The following is a 13064-nucleotide window of genomic DNA, read 5'->3' as shown; positions in this document are numbered from 1 at the left end:
ACAAGCTTTATCTCCTTATGGGACTTGGATATGTGCACAGTTACAATTTAATTTCTTTGGCTTACTGTTAAAATGTGAAAGGAACAAACAAATCTGGAAAACAGAGCTCTTCCAATTCCAGCAGTCATGTACACCTCGGGGAGAGTGAGTTTGTGTCCGGGGAGCAAATTTTGAGGGGCATGAGATGGTAAATGGACCGAATAACGGCTGCTATTTATTGAGCTTTCCCTAGGCCTCAGGCATTTTGCTAAGTTTCTGATGCAGATAACCTTGTGTCTTTTCCCCAGCCACTCCCTGGTGTAAGCAGGAGGACTGTGCCCATTCACGGGCGTGAAAACTGAGGCTTGGAGCCATTGAGGAAGTCTTCCAATGTGACCCATGGTCTGCTGTCTGCGACTGAACGTTTAACCTACAAGTCTCAGGGTGGAGGAGGAGAATGCCAGAGAAGTGAGCCCCCCAGCAGGTGGTAGAAGTACAGAAGATGCAAGAGTGATTGTGGAGACAAGCTACCCACTGGGTCGTACCGTCCAATGCGCTTCCCCACGTCCTGGATTTCCGTGAATTCTGTGATAGCCGTCCACCCTGGGCATGCGCAGGCTTCGTTCGCCCCTGTGGATGGAGGCCCCCCTCGGCAGCCCCTCCCGCCAGCCCCCGGCAGCTTCGGACAGCTGCGTGGGTCCACAGTTACCTAAATATTTCATTACGGTTTGCTGCTGTTACTTCACAAAAGTGGGTGGAAGAGGGAACCTGGTAGTGGTGCCGGCAGCGAGAGGCAGGGGTCTCATGCCCATCACGCCACGGAGACAAAGACGGGGAACCGGAAGCTGAAAGAGGGGCTCGTCTCGGACGCCTGGGTGGCTCAGTGGGTTAAGCCTCTGCCTTCGACTCAGGTCATGATCTCAGGGTCCTGGAATCTAGCCCCGCATGGGGCTCTGCTTCCTCCATCTCTCTGCCTGCCTCTCTGCCTGTTTGTGATCTCTCTCTTTCTCTCTCTCTGTCAAATAAATAAATAAATCTTAAAAAAAAAAAAAAGAGAGAGAGAGAGAGGCTCATCTTGAGTCTCCACTGTCCACTTGCTGGACTGGGGTTTCCATCAGGAAGGGAGGGGACACAATTAAAGGATGCATATGAAATGACAGAAATCCGTGGGGGAAGTCTGCACCGAAGGGGTGATGTGTAATGGGGAATTCGATCATGTGCGTTAGCTGTCTGGGAGTCAGAGTCCGGGGACTTGTGCCATGCTAAAGCGGGGCCAGCCAGGGCCCTGACCCCACACCCCGTGGCACTGGGGCCAGGGCTCTGACTCACAGTGACTGGGATTCCGTCAGCGTCTCCTTCCTGTCAGCCAGGACTGTGGGGCCCTGCTTCGGCCCAGGTGGGCCCCCCCACCCCCGGGCCGGGGTGGGCTGGAAGGGAGCGTGCAGTCCGCGGCGGTCTGCTCTCCATGGATGTCTCGGATTGGACTTCTTTCCCCACCCGCCCCTGGTTTTCCAGGACCACCCACAGAGGCAGAGAAGTCGCTGTTCTGGAGGGAAGTGTGCCCATGACTCACAGGCTCGGAGGCACCTGGCTCCAGCTTTGGAAAGCCTGTCCAGTTGCACAGCGTTGGCTTTTCAAGTTGGGGCAGCCCATCCTTAGGGGGGTAGCCCATCTCTTGTCATCGCTCCCCAAGTCCTAGCTTTCTCCTCCTGCAGAAGTCCCTTCCTGTGCTCCCTCCTTCCCACCTTCTTCCTGTCCCAGCCCGGATGGATTCTGGGCAGTGGTCCGAATGGGGGACCAGTTAGGTCATATCTACAGGCCAGGGGCAGGGTGGTTACCCACAGCCTCCTGAGCAGGTAGCCGCTAAACAAAGTGCAGAGGACCACAGCTGTGTTCTCCTTCCCACTGGCTCCTGCCTATCCCCCTGCCAAGACCAGCCCCTTCAAACCCAGCCTTGGAAAGGGGGCTGTAGTTCTCAGGCTTCTAATAAGGAAACCTTTAGTCATCTCCTGGCCCTTTCTGCTGCACTCAGGCACCGAGGAGAAGTGTTTCATATTAGCAGCAGACTCTTTGAATACTAGCGGTTTGTCTGAAAGTTAGAACTCACCTCAAACCTTAATACTGCCTTTTTGGCAGTGCCAACTCATGTTCTATCGTTAAGCTCTCATGCCTGCCTTCGGTACAGAATCTTTGTGGACTTGACATTCAAAATTGTGGCCCTTTCACTTTCTCTTCTTCTCTCTCCAGTAAGAGGGGATGCCACTTTCCATGGCACAGCAAGGACAGGAGATGCAAGAAGAGAGAAGACAGTGGACTCTGGCTCTTAGGGACCAATTAGGATGCTCTGACTTAGAACAGAGAATGATCTTCTGGGATCTGAGCCCTTGTGAACCTGGATCTTCCAGCGTCTGGCCCTCTCAGGGAAAAGGAACAAATCATCTTGGCTCCCAGATCTAGAGGTTCTGTCCAGAGCAGGTTGGTCTGGGCAGTCAGGGGAGCTGTGTGTGAGGTGTCTGTTCCCAGAGCCAGTCTCCGGGGTGGGGACGAGAAGCAAGTGGGGAATTCTCATCCAAGATGCCTCCCCCCAGGGTACAAGGTAGCCCAAGCTGGGGCAGAGCCGAGCTATCTATTGGTAGGGACTTCTCATCTTTCCTCTCTTTTTTAGGGCCTGGCTGTCTCAGGTCGGAGCACCTGCTGTGCAGGATTGCGGAGGGAAGTCTGCTGTCTCTTTGTCCTGGGATTCATAAAAGTGAAAAAAAAAAAAATCTCACTTAATGAGACACTTGCCATGGTCAGGATTATTTCACTAATGGGAGCTTTGTGTGGAGGTGAGCTGAGAAGATATAGGGAGCAGAGATGAAGAGGAAAGGAGGCCCATTTAAGAATGATTGGGAAGGTCAAGGAGAGAGGTCCCCATTGGGGACATGCTGGGGTTGCTGAACCGATGAAAGGTTCAGGGAAATGTACGTCTCAGGAGGCTGGCCACTGTGGCTGCCCTACTGTCCACCTTCCGCCTTCCTCTCACTTCTCACTCTCAGCTTCTTCCCCAGTCCCAGGATTGGCAGGGACTCAAAGCTCCAGGACAGATTGCCGGAGGACCCACAGAGTGGAAGCCTCCATAGCAGTTATGAGGTCTGACCTCTCTGTTCAAATGAGAAAACTTGTCCAGTCCACTCAGTGAGTTGAAAATAGGGACCTAAGCAGAATCTAGGTCCCAAGCAATAACTTCAATAAGCATTAACTGAGCATCTACTATGCATCAGGCTCTGTGCTGGGCAATGGATGTTCCAGGAGCAAACAGAGACAAGTGAGCAGGATAAGCAAAGAAATAATGAAATGACCATTTCCCTGAGCTGAAGTAAGACAGATGACTTCAGATGGAAAGTGGCCCCAGGGCGTGAGCAGGGGTAATGAAAAAAAGAAAGGAGCAAACAAAATCTCAAGCCTTAGCACACAGTGGTGACGTTTTTGAACTTGCAAAAGAAAAGCAAACTGAAAGTTTCCCTAAATTCTCATTGCAAAATCAGAAATAGAAAGATGGTAAGATAATGTCTTTGAAACCTAAGAGGAACAGGGTTTGCACATGGGATTCTGAGCTCTATCCGAAGATCAATCAAGTTTGAAGGCAAAGTAGAGTCTGTTTTGGACACGTAAGAACTCAGAGTTTATTTCCCACTCATCCCTATAAAAATAATTAGAGGTGGTATTTCAGTAAAACAGAGGAGTTAGACAAAGAGAATAGTGTCCACGCAAGACATGGTGGCGGTCCAGCGGAAGCCAGTGGGAGGGAGCAAGCTGGGGGGATGGGAGGGTGGGAGGGGACAGGCGGACATGGTGGGGGTGCTCAGAAGATTCTCCTGCAGCGGCCAAGTTGTCACAACAGACGGTTCCATTTCCTTTCCCCTGGTCAAATCACACTATTTAGTTCTGTGGTCAGATAATATTTCTATCCTACTATCTACCTGTACTAGGAATGCAGAGGGAGCTACAGTGAGACTATACATCTTATAAAGCTAGTAATATCGGACTACACATAACATAGAGCTCATGATATAAATCACTATGTGCTATACAATATATACCATGTAATATATAGACGCACTATATTCTATATAATACTATACATCAAACATAGTAGCAAATATGGTTTAATAAAAATTATCAAACTGAGTCAAACTGGAAGGGGAGAATACATGCTAATTTCCCCAGCTTGCATAGCAAGGAGTGAGTAGATAAATACACAAATTAAGAAAGAGGGATTTAAGTATATTACATAACACAACACAGGAAACACCAGCCACCAAATAACTAAAATCAGAGACTGTTAATTGTAGTTAACTTTGGGTCATTTGGTCCTTGTGGGTAGAGGTAGGGGAAAGAAGGGACCCTTTTTATTCTATTTTATATCTCTTACACTGTTTTTACCTCATGTACCCTTTACTTCTAATTTTAAAAATTCCTAAAATAAATAATGAAATGTCCACAGAGGAGAATACTATGCGGTTGTTAAAAACAATGGAGTAACCTATTTTGACCTGGAAAGCTGTCCATTACAGAGCCTAGGTTAAAAAAGCAAGTTCTTAGAACAGTATCTAAAACATGCTATTTAACAACGGTTTGCCTAAGCACCTGAACTAGTGAGATTATCTTCCTTTCTGTGTTCTCCGCCCTATGTCAAGGGGCCTGCTTTTGGAAGTCCTCCTTGTCTCAGATTTGTATAAGATACGTCTCTGGTTTTGCCACAGGGAAGAGCTATTTTATATCTGTTTCAAGAACCATATGTCAGTTTTTGATGATACGTGGTCAGCCCCAAGCCTGGCCTGGATGAGGCTGCTCAGGAGATGAAAGCCTTTCCCGTGGAAGCTTCTGGGGAGGGAACATTGGAGCCTTACAGAGGTCAAGACTCAGAGAGCACCTGGCCCACCTCCCTCATTTCACAGAAGAAAGCACAGAGGTGGGGCCTGATAAAAGGTCACTCTGTTGAAGTTCTGTCCAGAAGAGAGAACTGGGCTGTTGAAAGCCCGAGTCGGGAGCCAGCCCCTGAGAAGTGGAAGGCGGGAATGGAGGCCTGAGGCCAAGGCTCTGCAGAAAATCCTATAGGGAGCTGGCCAGGGTGTGAGTGGAAGGGGGTGGGGGGATCCCTTTCAGGAGTTGTTCAGGGTGCAGATGGCTTGACTTGGAGGGGAGACGGGGCAAAATCAGACCAGACTGCCCTTCCTTAGTGTCCCTGGTGGCTGGAAATGGGGGCAGGAGGAAGCATGTTGGGGCTCCTGGGGAGGGGCATGGTGAGGAGCTGAACTTTACGGGGCATTTCTTGTGCCAGCTGCTGGATGAGATGCTTTCTCCTATATCATCTCATTTAATCCTCAAAGAAGACTTCTAAAGTAAATACAATTATCCCAATTGCATAAAGACAATGCTAGTCAGAAAACCCAAGTTACCTAACTTGCCCCAAACCTTACAGCCAAGGAAGAGCAGAGCTAGAATTTGAATGTGGATGTGTCTGGTTCCAAAGTCCCAGGCCACGAGATCAGAGGGCTTCATGAAATACAGGATAGCCAACTAGAAGAGGAGACGTGTCCTTCCCCAACTGCGATGCAACTAATCCTGGTCCCTTCCTGTGTTCCCTTCCCTGCCTGTGTGATCAGTCCCTCTACCCAGTCCAGGAGTATCCAGGCACACTGGCTGGCTGGCTCCTGGGGACTAGGTGTTATGTTTGCTCTACAGGGCTTGGAAAATTCCCACCTCGGAGGGTACCGGCAGTGGAAGCTCCCTTTCTCACAGCTGAGGACACAAGGTTCTGCTGTGTCAGCTCTCGGAGGGAGATGGGCTGAGACGGAGCGTGAGTGCAGGGAAGAGAGGGAAGCTGGAGTGCCGAATTCTAGGTTTTGAGGTGCCCAGCCCCACACCTGTGCTCCACCAACCTCAAGGGCACACTGATGGCTCTTGTGGGCCCGCCAATGCTGCCCCCGGCCTCGCCCGTGTCTCCCTAGGTACCTCTGCCTCCACTGAGCCTCTGACTTCAGGGGGAGGCAGGCAAGCCCAGGAGAGTATGTCAGTTAGGGTTTGTCGTTGACACGTGGAGCTCATTAACGAGGCTTATTTTTAAATTGTAATTGCAAAATGTAAATGCTCCCCAAACTGATGTGTAATTGCTACCCCCTCCGCCCCAGCCCTTCCCCTCTGGTGCCAGCTTTGCAAGGAGAGAATTAGAAAATAAAAAGGGGGTGGATTATGTAAGCAAAACGATTTTAAAAAAAGAGAGCGAGAGAGCTAAGAATTTAAGTGAGACAGCTGGCGGCTCCTCTGATTACCACCCTTCCAGCCTGAGCTGCAAAAATTGTCCTTGCCGACTGCACCAATCCCAGCAATGGTGTCAACTGCGTTTAGTCCCCAGAACAGACCAGACTGGCACTCAGCAAGATAGTCCGGGGGGGCAGTAGAGGGGTGGGGGGATGGGGGAGGAAGGGGGAAGGGAGAGGGAGGGGGATGTCAGAGGGCTCGATGAGGTTGCTCTAAGTCATCCACGGAAACTTTCCATTCTATTGAAAGATGCGACCCTCGGCAGGCGTGAGCAGTCCCTCAACCCATTTCCATCCTTCCCTTCAACCTAGCACAATGGAGGAGGCCAGAGCCACCTCCATTCTCCCGGGCTGGTCTGGCCTGTTGGGACTTGAGCTCCTGCAGTCTTGGCGAGGAGAGCAGTTGGGCTCTCAATACAATGGCCAGGCCCAGGGAAAGCCACCAGACTTGGCAGCGACACCTGTCCACATGGGTTCACCGGGAGTTTCTGACCCTCTCTCTTTTTTCTCTTTCTTTTCTCTCTCTCTTATTTATTTATATCATTTTCCCATCTTCTTTAAGGCCTCACCACCACTATCATCTGTAGCAATCTCTGTCCCAGAAATGGGCATTGTAGAATTCACACTTAGGGTGAAGACTTGAGCTCCCTACATAGGCCTTTTTCTCTGACTTTTACCTCTAGGAGCCATAGCAGGCTTCAGCATGCTCCGCACACCTCCCTACCCCTAAAACACACAGCTCCTCAAATGGCCAGAAGGCACAGGAACCAGGATGAGCACTGAGGGGCCAGTTCTGCCCATATTCCCCCCAGAATACCTGTGGCCTGGCTACCTTGGGGAGCTGGCCCCAGGAACATTCACCTTTCTGCTCCAGTACTGTCTCCCTCTCCCTCTCTCCGGGGAAACCAGCTTTTGGGAGGAACTGGGCAATGACTGCCCCCAAAATGAAAGCTGATGGCCCGTAAGGTCACCGCAGCCCTGAGACAGCAGGGATATTTACACGAAGTCCTGGGCAGCGTCCTTTGGAGTCGGGGCCTAGTCTCACCACAACAGATCCAGTCCTTATCATGGCATACTGGAAAGAAAGAGGGGTTGTTTTGGAAAACTGGATTTCTAAATCCCTGCCTATACTGGTACTTAATGTCTTTGAGATCAAGAAGTTACTTAAGGGATTTAAAAAACCCTATCTGTTAAGAGGATTAAATGAGAGTCTCCATTCAAAATGCCTTTTAGGTTCTAAAGAACTATTTCTCAGAGTTCATCAGAAACACCTGGGATGCAGTTTCCTCCGTGTTCATCAAAAACACCTGGGGTGCAGGTTCCTGGTCTTAACCTCGGCTTAGAAAAGCAGACACTCCAGAGCAAGGCCCAGGTAGTGCCTCTTAACAAAGACTTCCAGGCAATTCTTAAGCGAGAACGCTTGCTCCAGAAGGTTATACGATGGTTATGGTCATGGTGGATGGAAGCAGCAGCCCAACTCTCTGCGTCCACAACACTTCATTGTTCCCAGACTACGGAGAAGAAAAGAGAGGGGCGCAGGGAGGAGGCACAGCTCTGGCCCTGTCCTCAAGGAGCTGAGGAGGAAAAACGTAAAAACAATACAGCATTGTGGGTTCCCAGCTTATATAAGCTACGAGCCAGCTAATGGGATGGGCAGCTTCTCGAAGTTTCCAGAAGAAAAGATCATCTGCCTGCAGGGTTTACCTATGTGTTTAAGGATGGAGAAGCATTTCTTACTGTTTGGGTGATCCTGGCGACTCGAGGATGGCCCTCAGGAGACTCACTCCCTCTTCTCACTCCCAGCTGGGCCAGAAATTCTTCCTGTCTGCTAGCGCCCAAGCACCTGTAAAAAAGGGCAGAGCAGCTTTCAGAAGGGATTAGAGGCCCCGGGTGATCAGAGACCAAGGGGGCACCCGCTCTGGCTCTGAGGGATATATACCATCTCCTTCACAGAACCCCCTGCCATGTTTACGATGCCAGTTTCTCTCCTCGGTGTGGCTGCTCAGGCCCACTGAGTCATTCGAGAACCCACGTCCTTGTCACACAGTTGCAGTACGCTGTGGTCACCCGCCTGGTTTCCTGATACCAGTTGTACACGTGGCCCTCTCTCCCTGAGAGTGAGGGCAAGTCTGAGGGATTCTGGGCCCTAGTTAGTGCGGAGCTGCCTACTTCTTTGAAACTGTAGGAAGCTCAGAGGAAGAGTAGCCATCATGTTCAGATGTGTGGCTGAGTCTTGGGCCCTTTACCAGCGGCAGGCTTTGGCTGGGGTTCTGAGGAGATGTTAACAGGTGGGGCGAAGGGGACCTGTGGGCAGCAGGGAGGAAGAATGAGGAGGGCAATGGACCCCAAGCAGAGATGGGCAGTGAAGGACAGCCTTGGCTAAAAGTCGGCTCTGGCTGGACTACTTACTGATTTATTTTTAGATCGAAGTGAATTATTTTGGTTCTCAGTATTTGAAATGAACCAAGACGTCCAGAAACCAAGGTCGGTGGTCTGCACTGTTCTAAGGCCTGACCTGATACTTTCCAGACACACACATTGGTTTTCTCCTCATGGATTGAGTTACTAATTTAACCCCAAGGAGGCTACGTTTGGGGCTAGGATGGCAGGGTTATGGGAGGGAGAAGGGAGGAAGGCGGCTTGATGCCCAGGTGCATTTGCAGGACAGCTTAGGGGAGCACTTCCAGCCAAGAGCCCCAGCCTTGCAACCAGAGGTAAATGCATCTTTAACATTCACAGTTCCTTCCTAGTTAACACCATCTTAGTCTCCTTGTAAAAACACATTTGCACCTCAGTAAAGAATGTAATTAACCAGAGACATGACAACAGGAGGAGCTAAACAGTGGCCTGGGCTTGGAGCTGCAGTGGGGAAACGGAAGCTTAGACATTCGCCTGAACAAGATTTTCCTGCCTTCCTTCCAGTGTGCGTGCGTGTGTGTGTGTGTGTGTGTGTGCGCATGCACGCACGCAGGCACGCGTGCTCACCAACACGGGCACCACTGGGGCTGGGGATGGCAGAGACACAGCATCCGGGTCCTGACGGGGTATGAATTCTCGCCTTCATGAAAGAGTGAGCTGGGGTATGCTATAAGGATGGGATGAGCTGAGAGAAGCTTCCAAGATCCCGAGGTTGGTGAATGAATTTCCATTAACAAAAGCTTCCTGGGTTAACACCAACCCTCTGCCCACAACCCAGACTCCTCCCAAGAGGAACTGAGGAATAGAGACACATTCAGAGCAGCAGGAGGGGCAGGTGCCCTCCACCCTCCCCTGGCCATGGCCAGTTCTGGGGCAGCCACACAGAGAGGTCCAAGGGATCAGGACCAACCGAGGAAGAGTACGTCCTGAGCACCAGATTACTCTTGTCCCACTCCGCACACTCCCAGCCTGTTCCTCATCCCCGGGGCTGTGGGTGAATTCTGTGAATGGCTCCCGGTTGTCTATCCCCCACCCCCTGGCAGCAAACCCAGGAGAGGGGTCCTGTTCATTTCACTCTGCCACCACTTCCCATCCCTTTCCCATCAGGGCAAGAAGATGGTCCTCCTTCCTTTCCATGCCCGGTGACACAACCAAGCATGAGCGCTGTCCCTGGCCATGCCTGCCAGGCTCCTTGTCACCCACAGTTCACCTCTTCGGCTTGTCAGCTGCCTCCAGACTGAGCTTTCCAGGCAGAGGCCCTCACTCTGCACCAATCCCGGGCCCCATACAAGGCAGGACCTTGCTACCCCTCAGGGATTTGCTGCCATGTCAGCTCTTTCCCCGTAACTTTCAGGGACTCCCTGCTCACAGAAGACTCCAGCAGAGGTTCACTGATGGCACTTTACCAAGTGCAGCCTTCAGGGTATCTGAAGTCTGGCCCCAAACCGCCCTGCCCCACTCCTCTTCATTACCCACAGGCTCTCCACCCTCCCTCCAAACGCTAGCATTTTCCGTTCTCCAAACCCGTCCCACAGCTTCCCACTTCTCCTGCGGCCCCAGTCCTGTATTTCAACTCAAACATTCTGGTTCTTTCCTCTAGAACCACAGGTAATTTTGCCTCCTCTGTGTTTCCAAGTAACACGCTGTTTATCATTCTCTGGAAGCTTTTGCCACATTCTGTTCCATGCTATAGTTATCTTACGTATTTTTCATCTCTGTCCAAACTGTAAGCTCTTCATGGGCAGAGACTCTGTCTTATCCCTGTGATTTCTCAGTTCACCAAAAGCTTGCACATGTAGTGTCTCCTTTCACTCTTAAAGCGACCTCTAAAGGTCATTATTTTAATACAACTTCATTTCCGTTGCCATTACAAAACAATATATGCTGATTAGGGCAAAATAGATCAATAAGAAGGAGAAAATTTAAGTTAGTTGTAATCCCACAAGACAAAGATAACCAGAGTTAATATGCAGAATAAAACTCCTCTTTCTTAAAAACAGTATCACACTATATAGGCTGTTTGTAGTCAGTTTTTTATATTTGTAACATACAAACACCTTTGCATATAAGGAAAATATGCATTACAATCTTAGTGGCTAAATGGCATTCCATTTACGGATGTACTATAATTATTCAGCCAGATTTCTATCAGTTGTTGTCTAGATTATTTCCAGCTTTTGCTATCATAAGTAATGTCCAAACTTATACCTGAATTATGCCCCAGACTTGATCATTGTTTTAGAATAAGCTTCTATATGTGGAGCTGCCAAATCCAAAGGTATGTTCACTTTTTTTTTTTTAAGATTTTATTTATTTATTTGACAGACAGAGATCACAAGTAGGCAGAGAGGCAGGCAGAGAGAGAGAGAGAGGAGAAAGCAGGCTCCCCACTGAGTAGAGAGTCCGATGTGGAGCTTGATCCCAGGACCTGAACCAAAGGCAAAGGCTTTAGCCCACTGAGCCACCCAGGTGTCCCGGTATGTTCACTTTTAAAAAATTTTTACAAATTACTTACAGGAAGGTCACACCGATTCACATCCTATCTGCAATGTATTGGAGATTCGTTTTTCTTTCCGGGTGGTTGTTCTCATTTTACAGATGTGGATAATGAGGCATAGGAAGGTCGGGTCCTGGGCTTGCCTCAAAAAAACAGCCAGCGAGTGGCATGTCTTCCGATTCCAGACATTGACAGTTTGTGATTCCAACCTTGCCCCTGGTCTTTGCTCCTGTATTTCTTACCCATTCAAAGGGGGTGCTTGTGGTACTAAGTGCTGAGTAAATGTTGCTGCCAGAAAAAAAACAGAGGAGGATGTGCCCTCAGTTGTCAGGTGGGCCTTTCCTGGGAGCTCTGCGGGTGTCAGCCTCCCCTGCCTCATTTCCCAGGTGTCTGGGGCCAACTTGGCAGATGAAAGCTTTCTTCTTGGGGAGCTTTTTATGCTTCCTTCCTGCCCTCTGCCACCCCTTTGGGCAGAGGAACATTGCTTCAATTGAGCCTCCATGTATTATGAACCTACCACGTACTGAGGTCTGGGCATAAAAGATCACGCTCGTACACACACACACACACACACACATTCTCCCTGTCTTCGAGGTACTCACAGTCTAGATAATAAGGAAACAATTGTATCCTCCAATGTGTGGCGGCTGCTGCTTCTGGCTGTTGGCCACACCACCCACTCCTCCGCCAAAGTCCACAGTGGCAGGGGTGGGGAGAGAGAGGTCCGGGTCAGGGCAAGGAAGGGTGCAAGCCTTGCCTGCCGGCTCCTTCAGCCTCTAATTGTGTCCTTTCTTTTTCCTTTTTTTTTTTTTTAAGGTTTTATTTATTTATTTGTCAGAGAGAGAGAGAACAAGCAGGAGCACAAGCAGGGGAGCAGCAGGCAGAGGGAGAAGCAGGCTCTCCGCTGAGCAGGGAGCCTGATGTGGGACTCCATCCCAGGACCCTGAGATCATGACCCAAGCCGAAGGCAGACGCTTAACTGACTGAGCCACCCAGGCTCAGCCGGAGCTCCTTCTCCATGTCCTGGTGCAGCCACGTGATTTTCTGTCTTCTCTCTCTGCTCTAGCTTTACCTCTGCCCCCAGACGCCACCCTGAACGTGGCACTGAGGCTCCAGAGCCCCTCAGACAGGACCTACACGATAATAGAGAAGAGAAGCTGGCCTTCCCCTAAGCAGGTACTAATCAGGCCCCATCTAAGGGAGGTGGAATGGTCTGAGGTGACACCAGCATGTCCCCATGGGGCACCCCTTCAGGGTTGCAATATACAAGGATTTCTCCTTTCCTGGAACTGACAACTACCTGCTTCCCAACCGCCTGGGGAAAGCTTCCAGACAGAAATTCAGCTTGTAATCTCCATTCTGTCACTGCCAGCAACTGCTCTGAGCATAAGGAGGGCAACGCACATGACGGAGAGTGCTGAGGAGGAGAGATAGTCTGGGGCTGGGGGCGCCAGGAGGAGACTGCCCTGGGGGCTGGGGCTACCCGTCCTAGCCGGGCATGCTGTGCCTCCACTCACACCTCCCTTGCCTGAGGGAGGGGCCGGAGTGTGCCTTTTTCCATCTTGGCCAGAGAAACACACCACCTTTCCTCTTGGGATCCTGTGAAATCCCTCTCCTCTAGAGGCTAGTGTGCGGCCTGCAGCACTACTGCCCCAGGCCTGGGACTTGGGCTTACTTAACAGGCAGCCTGGGCAGACAGAAACAGACAGAGATGGATGGATGGGAAGGCGGGGGCCCTATGTGACCTGATGGCCCAGATGTTTCAGGGACAAAGGAGGAAGCAGAGGTGTGATCTTGAAGATAAAGTCCCATCTGTCCCTACCAGATCTCCGGGAGATCCAGCAGCCTCTATCCCTGGTTCTCTGACT

At 50.5% G+C, this 13064-nt stretch overlaps 1 protein-coding gene across 4 annotated transcripts in view; it reads right to left on the bottom strand.

The window, feature by feature from the left end:
• The window catches only part of PKNOX2 (PBX/knotted 1 homeobox 2), a 304551-nt gene that overhangs the window by 86533 nt on the left and 204954 nt on the right, over window positions 1-13064 (bottom strand). For all 4 annotated transcript variants that reach the window (XM_044258141.1, XM_044258138.1, XM_044258139.1 and 1 more), the window contains one exon: window positions 8019-8124. The gene's annotated coding sequence lies outside the window, so the exon portion shown is untranslated. The remainder of the gene's footprint in view (window positions 1-8018; window positions 8125-13064) is intronic.

The sequence above is a fragment of the Neovison vison genome, chromosome 7 (genome assembly GCF_020171115.1).
Source record: "Neovison vison isolate M4711 chromosome 7, ASM_NN_V1, whole genome shotgun sequence".
NCBI lineage: Eukaryota > Metazoa > Chordata > Mammalia > Carnivora > Mustelidae > Neogale > Neogale vison.
This window is presented reverse-complemented; position numbering and strand designations above follow the sequence as displayed.